The sequence below is a fragment of the Pan paniscus genome, chromosome 16 (assembly GCF_029289425.2).
Source record: "Pan paniscus chromosome 16, NHGRI_mPanPan1-v2.0_pri, whole genome shotgun sequence".
NCBI classification, from domain to species: domain Eukaryota; kingdom Metazoa; phylum Chordata; class Mammalia; order Primates; family Hominidae; genus Pan; species Pan paniscus.
The window spans coordinates 91718230-91730849 of NC_073265.2; positions in this window are offsets into that span (position 1 = coordinate 91718230).

Sequence of the window (12620 nt, forward strand, 5' to 3'; positions counted from 1 at the left end):
ATTCTGCCATTTTTCACATCCTAGGTGAATCTGGAGGAAATTATGCTATGTGAAATAAGCCAAACACAAGAAGGAAAATATTGCATGATCTCAATTATGTGTGGCATCTTAAAATTATACACAGATATAGAGAATGAAACAGTGGTTACCAGAGGCAGGGGCCAAGGGAAGGAAATGGAGATATGTAGCTCGGAGGATATGATGTAACAGATATGGAGGAGAAATGTGTCTACAGATGTAATGTACAACGTGAGGACTACAGTTAATAACACTTGAGGACTACAGTTAATAACAGATTTGAGATTTGAGATTTGATAAATGAGTAAGTTTTAGCTACTCTTGCCACAAAAAAAGAAAAAAAAGGGCAATTATGTGAGATAATGGATAATTTGCCTCACTGTAATAACCATTTTACTATCTGTATGTATCACATAACCTTATGTTGTATATCTTTAATATACATAATAAAATTTGTTTTAAAAATTAAGAAAAGAAGCTTAGTCTATTAGGTAAGAAATGTATCGATTTAATAGTGTTGTAATGATAACTGGAATAGAGATGTAAACAAGTAGCTATTTTAACTCTAGGAAGTTGGAGAATATATTCAATAGAAAGTAGGTAAGTCCTCAGCAGCAATTTTATTTTATTTTATTATTATTATACTTTAGGAATTTCTTAAGATGTTTTCTAGTTTTCTTGCTGTGTAAGAAGAGTGTCTATTGCAAGTTCTGCCAGGGATTAACAGTTCTAGGGCTGTCTCTGATATACATTAAGACTGTTACCAAATGTACATGGTTTAAGAACCTTACCTATATAGTCTTTTAATCAGCAAAATAAATATAAGAGGTACTATTTTCCTCATTTTACGAACTTTCTTGTCATTTATTTTCTTATCAGTTAGAATTCCATTTTAAACACAGTCTGCCTCCAAAACCTACATTTTTTTTTTTTTGAGACGGAGTCTGTTGCCCAGGCTGGAGTGCAGTGGTGCGATCTGGGCTCACTGCCAGCTCTGCCTCCCGGGTTCACGCCATTCTCCTGCCTCAGCCTCCCGAGTAGCTGGGACAGCAGGCGCCCGCCATCACGCCTGGCTAATTTTTTTTTTGTATTTTTTTAGTAGAGACGGGGTTTCACCGTGTTAGCCAGGATGGTCTCTATCTCCTGACCTCATAATCCGTCCGCCTCAGCCTCCCAAAGTGCTGGGATTACAGGTGTGAGCCACCGCACCCGGCCCAAAACCTGCGTTCTTAACTACAAATCGTATAGCTTTTCTATCCTTTTAAGGTCATCATTAAATTGAGAATGATGTTTTTAGAAAATGTGAAAAGTTCCTTACATGAGCAGTTTAAGCAATGGGAAGTTTGAAGCCAATGATCAAAACTTCACTTTTGGAGGAGAAACGATGCCCTTAGTCTCTAATATGTCAAATGGTCACTTAGTAAATGCTGTCAAGAAGTTTAAGGAATGAATGTCTTTAAAAAATAATACTTAGTACTTTCTCCTTAGTAATTATTTCTTTAATCACAGTACCTTTTATAATCTGAAATGTATTAAATTGCTTTTAATTCTTATAGTGCTTTTCGGGGACCTAAAAGATAATTTTTTAGACATAAAAGGAAAATAAAAGATCACTATTTGGATAAGGGACCCACCTTCATAGGGAATTGAATTAGAAAATTAGCAAACGACGTCAAGTTCTCTAAAGTTTTATTTTGAGGGGTTTTTTTTTTTTTGCCTGCTTTTTTGAAAAAACTAATTTTTATACTGTGAATCTGTTTATTCATAGAAATGCTAATTCTTCATCCCATTTTTGTGAATCCTTTCATTAAAGATTCTGGCAATGAGTGGAGGTGAGATAAAGACACAGTGAAGAATACAGAGAAGTAGGAGTCTTTTTTTTTGCTTGTCTTCTTTGCAGCAAAAAGGTTTGAAGGAAGCATGCAAAATTTAGGCTGCGATTCTAATGTTGAACAAATGAGCATATCACTTCTCTTACAGAGACCTTAACTGCTTGAAAAAACAGGGGTTTCTTATAAGGAGGAAAAGGCAATGCCACCCTCAGGATTTCTATTTATGAACTTAAATCCTCCTAAAAAGGACCATTGCTATTCTTGAATTTCAAACATTTAATATTTTAATGCTATTTATTTTAATTTTTCTCACTTTCACAACCATTTTTAACACAATTTACTTTCTTTTTTACATGAGACTGATTATGACCTACTTCAAACAGGTTATTAAGTTTGCTAAAAATTTAGGTCTTCAGTGCCTTGAAATATTTTCAGATTTTGTAGAAAAAAATAGCAAACATAAATTGCAACCAATTTTGGTAAATGAGAGAACAAGTTATTGGATTTGTTCAAGAACTGTTTGGGATACATAGAGGTTAGGAAGTTTTGCAGAATTTTGATAGCCTTGGATAATTTAATCGAATGTTTCCATACTTATTTATATTATGATATAAAAGTGCAGTTACTTAAAATGTAACCCAGGTGTACAGGTTTTCAAGGAGTCTCTCTCTCTCTGCCACTTAAAACACCACACACTGACTATGATGTTAAATTATCTCTGATTTTCATTTATGATAACTGAAGGGCTGAAAAACCTACATAGCATGACAAATACAACATATCTCAACAAAACTTCTCTGGACCTTCAGAAACTCTAAGGGACAGGCTGCAGGGTGAATCACTGTTGGATGTAATTTTTGCCTGGACATAGCGAAATTACAGTGTATCAGAAAAGTTCAATGCCAGAGTGGATTTTAGACCTGGGATCATGTTGCCATTTATGAGGAACTAGACAAATACTCTGTATGTTTTCATTTAAGGGAATGTTTAACATGATCTGCACATCTTAGCTCTCAAGTCAAACTTGGCATCAGGACAAACCCTAAAAGAAGGCAGATGAGGAGTGAGCTCCAGAGAGCAGAGCCAGTACCTAGGTGTCTTCCCATAGTTCCAGTGTTCTGAAAAGTCCATTTCTCCTGGACGGGTTATTTGATGTTGAGGCCAATCAAAATGCTACCTCATCATTTTTGAAAGCTTATCTTTATTTTTTTTTAGATCAAAATTGTTACTCTGAATTGTTTCTTTAGGATAGATCATAAAAAGGGAAATTTGGGGTTTGAGTTTTTTGTAGTTGTTGTTTTGTTTTGTTTTTGAAACAGGGTCTTGCTCTGTTGCCCAGGCTGGGGTGCAGTGGTGCGATCTTGGCTCACTGCAACCTCTGCTTCCCGGATTCAAGTGATTCTCCTGCCTCAGCCTCCCTAGTGGCTAGACTACAGGTGAGCACCAACGTGCCCAGCTAATTTTTGTATTTTTAGTGGAGATGGGGTTTTGCCATGTTGGCCAGGCTGGTCTCGAACTCCTGACCTCAGGTGATCCACTCGCCTTGGCCTCCCGAAGTGCTGAGATTACAGGCATGAGCTGCCATGCCTGGCCTAAATTGTCATTTAATGACATTCAACACATTTTGCCAAATGTTTCCCCAAAACATTATGCTAATAAACAATCATATCAACAAAGTAAAACTGTGGCAGTGTCCCTGTGTTTGAAGTCCATTTTGAAATTTACTTTCACTTTTCGTGATTACGCAAATACTATTTATAAGTTCCTATTTTTGTGAACAAATACTTTGTTTCATCAAGACTAAAATAAATAATGCTACTTTATGTAGTGCTTTCTTTCGTTCCAAGAGATAATGTGTATACTGGAAAATGAAGATATTATGTGTCAAATAGTATGAATGGTACATTTTCTCACACCTACATTGTATTAACAGGACATATATAAACTATTTTGTTCTGGCTGTGCTATGTAATGCAGGCAAGAAAGCCAAAATTTACTTAAGCAGCTCTGTAAGTTGTAAAGACATTTTAATATTTCCAAACAACATTTAGTGAGCACTATAATTTATTTCTGTCTAAAACCTATTTAGTCCAAAGTGCATGTACTAATTTTATGAAAAAATTCTAAACAATTTCCTATATTCTACTTTTCTGTCTACTCATGAGAAAAAAAAAAACATGTAAGTCTCTACTGAGTAGTTGAATTCAATGAAACCTTAGCCAAGGTTGAATAGTACAAGGAAAAGGAGTGATTTATTATTTATTTATTTATTCAATCTTAGATGCTGATTATATATTTTCCTCAAACTAGTATATCTGCTAAATACAGAAATATGTGCATTAGACACTGGCATTTCCACAGCAGAGATGCATAATAGAGACAAAGTCCTTTTATGTGTGTTGATACTTTGCAAGCCATGTATCTTATGTACTCAGTATTGACCAAGAATAATTGCATTACTCTGCACTGAGACTTATGTTTTCTTTTATTACATAAATGCATTAAGAGAAGGCTTGAATTTCCTATAGCAACTCTCTGCTCTATATGTTTTGAGATGTGTGTGTGTGTGAGTGCGCGTGTCAGTCTTTGAATTAGGACTATTTTTTTCAGTGTATTTTCTGAAAAATGTTTCTGAGTAGGCCTTTTTGGCTAGATTGGAGATACTTCATCTTAATTATAATATTAAAGGATTTCTATGATGTGTCTCTCTGTATAATTACAAATTACTTTTAATTTTGTAAGGTCTAGAAAAATGAGCTGCTGTTTTCTATGTTCTATCTTATATTCTTTTTCCATAGCCCTGAATACAAGGGAAAAAGTCTGAAAATATACCTACACTTGCTAATTATTGAGTATCTTCCCCTTTTATTAGATGCATATTGGCAAATAAGTCTCTGTAGGGAAAAAAAGGCTATCTAGTTATTTTTCCTTAGTAAACTGGATTTCCATTCTCTTCTCATTGTCCTCAAGTTTAAAATCTAGACAACTATTTTCTATTCAGACAAACCCCTCTAGACAGATGTCATTGTGAAAGACCCTAATGGGAGGTTGTTTCTGGTGAAGGCTCATCATTTCTGTGGCATGAAATCAAGAAGTGGAGAAAACGTCCATTCACCCTCATTTATGGAAGTCACTGATCTCCGATAAAGAAAAGTGAAAACTATTTCTATAGTCAGGTAAAATCTGATAAATAACCCATGCTATTTTGATCAATCTTTGCTGCAGATAATCATGTTGTTAAATTAGGAGAATTCAGGATAGTAGTGAAAATAAGTGATTCTTCTTCCGCCATTGAAAATTCTATTGAGAATAAAAGTCAGGCATTTAACAAGAAAGCCTTTTTCTGTAATTATTTAAGATTAAGTTTCAATACATTAGATTATTAATGGTGACTGTGGAGAGAGTGGAATTTTTTTTCCATGTCATACTTTGAGCTCGGCTGGGATATTATTTTTTTTGACAAGATCATTGTTCTTCTTCACTCTTAAAATTGTGTTAGAAGTATTACTGCCTTTCCTTTTCTTTTTGTTGCTTATCTGCTGAAACTATTCAGTTATTCTCTTTTCTCACATGCCACTACTCTTGTTCATTTTGTTTCCATTTTCAGGTTAGCAATGTGTGTGATAGGTAAAAAGGGGGTGGAAAGAGCCTTCCCCACCTAACACTAAGTGTTCCAAGCATCCAAGCAATCGACGTCTCCCTGCCTTGCAGAAACACACCACTGTAGGGAGTGAAATGTACACTGCTTCTGATGTGATATAATTATCTCTTTGGGTTATACGTTTAAAGACACCTAAAAGATCACATAATAATTTAGTTAATTTATGTAGTATAAATACTCACATGCTTACTTTTAAGCACTTACTTTATAGCTGACAGTGTTTGAAGTAAATTTGCATGCACAAACTAATTTATAGCTCTGTAAAATAAGGCATAAAGAGGATTAATATTAGGGCCCTGCTTCCTAGCTTGGGAGAGACTGACCCTTATAATGAGTGAATAAATTATGTACTATTTTTAGAAGGGATGTATGCTGTAGAAAAAAAAAAATGAGGCAAGGAAAGGGCAATGGGGGAAGGCAAGGGAACTTTGCAATTTCCAAGAGAGTGGTCATAGTACATCTCAGTTACAAGGTGGCATTGTAACAAAGACTTGAGAAGGTGAGGAAACAAGCTTTGAGATATCTCAAAAGAAAAGAAAGAGTGTTCTAAGCAGAAAGAAGGAACTAAGGGATTGGGACAAGAATACATCTGGTGAATTTGAACAATAGCAAGGGGACCAATGTGGCTGGACGAGGTTGATTATAGAGAACAATTATAGGATAATAAGGCTGAGGAAGAGCAGCCCACCTAGAGCAATGGTTCCCAACATTGGCCTTGTGTGAGAGACACTCAGAGTTCTTTGCAGCAACATGGATTGAGTTGGAGGCCGGAATCCTAAGCAAATTAACAGAAACGGAAACCAAATACCACATGTTCTCACTCGTAAGTGGGAACTAAAACATTGAGTTCACATGGACATAAATATGGACACAATAGACAATGGACTACTGGAGGGTGGAGAGGTGGGTGGCTTTCAAAACTACCTATTGGGTACTGTGCTCACTACCTGGGTTATGGGATCTGTACTCCAAACCTCAGCATCGTGCAACATTGCCATGTAACAAATTTGCACATGTATTCACTATATCTAAAATAAAAGTCGAAATAAAAAGTCATGAGGCAGGGCTAATTAAATCACAATCTCTAGGGTAGAATCCTGGCATTCGCAGTTTTTAAATTATGTGCAGCCAAGGTTGAGGACCATTTCAGCCGAGGCCTTATGGGTGATTGTAAGGACACTAGCTTTTAAATGAGACTGGGAGCATTTTGAACAGAAGACTTGCAAGATCTGACTTGCCACAATCACTGTGTTTGCTACATTGAGAAGAGATAGAAGGGGGTTATTGATGCCCATCGTCAATGACCACCTGTAACAAGATTGGGTTTATTGATAGTTGCTAAGCAAGGAAAATAGCCTACTAGGAGAAACTGGGACGTGGCTTAACAAGAGGAACTTGTTCTAGGATTTGGACTTGGGTCATTTAGAGAAGGGCTCAAGGAAGCAAGAATTTTCCTTTGATTGGATGTTTTCAAGAAATAGGATAATTCTGTAATTGTATATCTGAACAAATTTTATTTAGGAGGTGAGAGAAATTGAACTAAAGTTATAATTGGTTAAAATACAATACTCATGTCAGTCAGGAAAGGGGAATGAATATTTGAGGAGTTTCGAGTTTACACTGTGATCTTTTTTTGTCTGTGTTCAGAAATGAATAGAGTGGCCTTCTTTTTGTGTGGTTTTATTTCTCAGTCTACGGAGTGACCTTGTTTAATGTTGTTGATATGTGCAAATCTTTATGTTCAACGGAAGATCACTACAGCTCAGCTGTTATTGTAAGTTCAGGTACTAGCAACACCAAAGTCTAGACGACATCACCAGCAAACTGCCAACTGTTGGCCAGTGTCAGAAATGGAAGCAGAAAGAGCAGTTGGGGAGTATTCCAAGGACTGAATAAGGAAATGATGGTGACTTGAGCTAGGCAGGGAGAGAGCAGTAGAGATGGTCAGAAGTGGGCAGATTCTGGATCTATTCTGAAGGCTGGTAGAAGTGAAAAGCTTGATAGAAATGAATAAATAATATAAAGATAATAAAGCAAATCAAAGAAATCAAACATTGATTCTTCAAAAAGATTGGTAAAATTGACAAACCTTTAACGAAATGGACCTAGGGAGAGAGACAAAGGGAGAGAGACAGAGAGAGGGATAGACAAAGAGAGAGAGAGAAGATTCAAATTACTATAATCAGAAATAAAAGTGGGGACATTACTTTCAATTCTACATAAATAAAAAAGATTATAAGATTAGAGTACCATATACAAGTACATGCCACAAAATTGGATAACTTAAGTATAATAAACAGATTCCTAGAAATGTAAAACCTACCAAGATTAAAGCACAAAGAAATAGAAAATCTGAATGGACCTACAACTAGCAAAGAGATTTGATGAGTAATAAAAGATCTGCCAACAAAGTAAAGCCCTGGAACTGTCCCATTAGTGTCAGTGGTGAAGTTTGCCAAGTATGTAAAAAAGAACTAACAACAATCCTCTCAAATTTTTCCAAAAAATTGAAGACAAGGAATATTTTCTAACTTATTCAATGAGGCCAGCATTACCCTGAGACTCAAGCCAGACAAAGAAACTGCAAAAAAAACTATGAACCTATATCCTTTATGATCATTTATGCAAAATCCTCAACAAAATATTAGCAAACTTATTTCAGAAGCATATTAAAAAGATTATGCAACATGACCAAGTGGGATTTTTTTCCTGGAATGCAGGAATGGTTCAACCTAGGAATATCTGTCTATGTAATGCATCACATTAACAGAACAAAGGAAAGAAAAAAACACGTGGTCACCTCAATTGATGCAGAAAAAAACATTTGATACAATTCAATATTTAATTCAGGATAAAAATACTCAACAAACCAGGAATAAAAGGAAACCACCTCAACATAATAAAAGCCATGTATGAAAAACTCACAGCTACATTATACTCATTGGTGAAAGACTAAAAGCTTTTCTTCTAAGGTCAGGAATAAGGAAAGGATGTCCATCCATATCCATGTTTGCCACTTCTATTCGTAGTACTAGCAAAAGCAATTAGTTTAAAACATAACAAAAAAGAAAATAATAGGAATAAAGAAAATGAAATAAAAGTCATACAAATTGGAAACAAAGAATTTTTATATGTAAATATCCCTGTAAGTTCTACAAAAAACCCTGTTAGAACTAAAAAATGAATTCAACAAAATGTAAAGTTAAAATACAAAAATTGGTTGCATTTCTTTACATTAGCTATGAACCATCCAAAAAGGAAATTAAAAAACCAATTCTCTTGCAATAACATAAAAAAGAATAAAAGTCTTTAGGAATTAAGATGGTGAAAGACTTGTACAATAAAAAATAAAAAACATTTCTGAAATAAATTTTTAAAAATATAGGTAATGAAAAGATATTCCATGTTCATAGATCAGAAGACGTAATATTCTTAAGATGTCAGTATCACTCAAAGTGATCTACAGAGTCAATATAATCTCTGTTAAAATACCAGTCACATTTTTTAGCTGAAATAGAAAGTAAGTTCATATTGAATCTCAAAGAACCCCAAATAGACAAAATAATTCTGAAAAAGAGGAACAAAGTTGGAGGACACACACACCCTGATTTCAAAACTTATTACAAAACTACAGTAAACAAAACAGTATGGTACTGCCAAAAAGACCAATGTATAGATCAGTGGAATAGATTACAGAGTCCAGAAATAAATCCTCACATATATGAAAAAGTGATTTTTTTTTTTTTGGCAAAGGTACCAACACCATTCAATTGGTAAAATCCAGTATTTTCAATACATGCTGCTGGGAAAACTAGATATCAACTTGCAAAAGTATGAAGTTGGACCCTTACCTAACTTCATATTCAAAAACTAACTCAAAATCAATCCATAAACTAAATATAAGACCTAAAACTATAAAACTCTCAGAAGAAAACATAGGACAGAAACCTTATGATGCTGTGTCTGTCAATGATTTAATGGATGACACCAAAGACACAGGCAACAAAATAAAAAATAGACAAATCGGACTTTATGAGAGCTTTAAAATTTTTTGCATCCTAAAACACTATCAACAGAGTAAAAAGGCAACCCCAAGAAGGGGAGAAACTTCTTGCAAACTATATATCTGATAAGGGATTGATATCCACAATATAGGAGAGAACTTCTAAAACTCAATAATAGACCAACAGCTCAATTCAAAAATAGACAAAATATTTTAATGGACATTTCTCCAAAGAAGACAAAATATTTTAATGGACATTTCTCCAATAAGCATGTGAAAAGATGTCCAACATCACCAACATTAGGGAAATGCAAATCAAAACAATGAGATACCACCTTGCATCCATTAGATTACTACCCAAAAATAATAAAAACCCAAAACAAAACCAAACAAAAAACCAATCCAGAAGTGAACCAAGTGTTGGTGAGGATGTGGAAATCAGAACTCTTGTGCACTGTTAAGGAATGTAAAATGGCATAGCTACTGTGGAAGAGGAAAGCAATTCTTCAAAAAAATTAAAAATATAATTACCATATGATTCGGCAATTCCAGTTTTGGGTATATACTCAAAATAATTAAAAGCAAGATCTCAAAGAGATATTTGCACACTCGTGTTCATAGAAACATTATTCACAATAGCTAAAACCTGAAAGTAACCCAATTATTCATTGACTGATGAGTGGATCAGAAAAATGTGGTGAATGCATACAATGGAATGTTATTTAGTCATAACAAGGAAAGAAATTCTGACATGCACTACAAAGTGAATAAAACTTGAGGACATGGCCAGGTGCGGTTACTCACACCTGTAATCCTAGCACTTTGGGAGGCTGAGGTAGGTGGATCACCTGAGGTCAGGAGTTTGAGACCAACATGGCCAACATGGTGAAATCCCATCTCTACTAAAAATACAAAAATTAGCTGGGAGTGGTGGTGTGCATCTGTAATCCCAGCTACTCAGGAGGCTGAGGCAGGAGAATTGCTTGAACCTGGGAAGAGGAGGTTGTAGTGACCTGAAATCGCTCGTGCCACTGCACTCCAGCCTGGGCAATAGAGCAAAACTCTGTCCAAAGAGATAAGTAAATAAATGAAAATAAATAAAATAAAATAAAAAAACTTGAGGACATACTGCTCAGTGAAATAAGCCAGTCACAAAAAGAAGTAATGATATGATTAGACTTATCTGAGGTATAGTGAATAGCCTAAATCTTAGAGACAGAAAGTAGAATGGTAGATTCCTGGGTCTGAGGGAAGAAAGGAGTGGATAATTTTTGTGTAATAGGTACAGATGTCAGTTTTGTGAGATGAAAAGAGATTCGGACATGGATGTTGGTGATGGTTGTGCAACAATATGAAAGCACTTAATACTCCTAAGTTGTGCACTTAAAATGGTTTCGATAATAATACATTTTATGTTATGTGTATTTTATCACAATAAAGAAAAAGTAGGGGAAAAAGCAAATAAGAAGAGGGCTTGATATACCACTGCTGGTTTAAAGATGTAAGGAGCCACATGAAAAGATATGACAGGTGGGCTTAAGGAGATGAAAGAAATCCTCAGCAGACAGGCAGCAATAAAACAAGGATCTCAGTCTTGTAGCCACAAGAAACTGAATTCTGCCAACCATCTAAATGAGAATAAGCCAGGAAGTAGATTCTCCCCCACCCCAGCCTCCAGATAGAGCCATCGTACCTTGTACTTTTATTACTACCTTTTGAGACCCTAAGCAGACAGCCATGCCATGCCATCCTAGACCTCCGACCTACAGAAACTAAGAGATAATAAATGAGTGTTGCAAGTCTCTAGGTTTGTGGTTGTTTGTTACATAGCAATAGAAAACTAATAGAAACTAAAATAAAACAAATGCCCTGGGTATCAATAGAAAACAAATGCACTGGCAGTTACTTTCTTTCAACACTCTAAAGATAACATTCCTTTTCCTTCTGGTTTCCATTGCATCTATTAAAGAGGTCTAATAATTATTCTTTGAAGGTGATTTATGCTTTTTTTTCCAGCTGCTTTTAACATTTTTCTCTCTGGCACAGATTTTTGGCAGTTTGGCTAGGGTGTGCCTATGTGGGTTTTCTTTGTATTTGTTCTTTTGTGCTCACAGGGATCCTTGAAATATGGCTTTATATTCTTTTCAGTTTTGAAATTTATTAGACAGATTTTTCAAATATTTCTTCAGTTCCTGGAAATACTGTATGCCCCACAATGAGTTCTGAAAGGAGGCCAACATTATTTCAACAAACGATCAACAATATAATTGTTAAGAGGGAATGGGAAGTAGTGATAAAATAACTTACAACATCAGGCATACATAGCCATGAAATAAGATGGAACTATCAAGCCAGGCTCAGTGGCTCACACCTGTAATCTCAGCACTTTGAGAGGCTGAGGCAGGAGGATCGCTTAAGCCCAGGAGTTCCAGACCAGTCTGGGCAACATGGCAAAACCTCATCTCTACAAAAAATACAAAAATTAGCTGGGCATGGTGGCACATGCCTGTAGTCCCAGCTACTCAGAGGCTGAGATGAAAGGATCTCTTGAGCCCGGGAGGTTGAGGCTGCAGTGAGCCGTGATCATGCCACTGCATCCAGCCTGGGCAACACAGCGAGACCCCATCTCAAAAAAACAAAGAAAGGAAAAATGGAATTATTAAATTGTGCTACAAGACATGGGAATATTAATGCAATTGCACTTGATTTGGGTTGTAAAAATGGGTAACGTTAATATAAATAATTCCTTATATCCTGGAGAGCAGGTTATCTTGGGTAATAAGAGATACCTGTGAATTTTAAGCAAGCAACTTGAGTTTTAGCTTAAAATATTCATATTTTGGCTCTTTAGGTAATTGAGCTTTTGTCAAGAAGTATGAAACATTTGAGATCATTAGCCTAGTCTGGGGAAAAATATATATATATATACACACACATATATATAATGCAAAGACAATATAAATAAACATTTAACATGACAGAAAAAAATCACGTTATTTTAAAAATACATCACTGATTTCTGCCTACCCCCAGAGAAAAAATAGCAGGGTCTTTTACGAATCATACATTTTGTTCATCTATATTACTATAGTATACTGTTAATGTG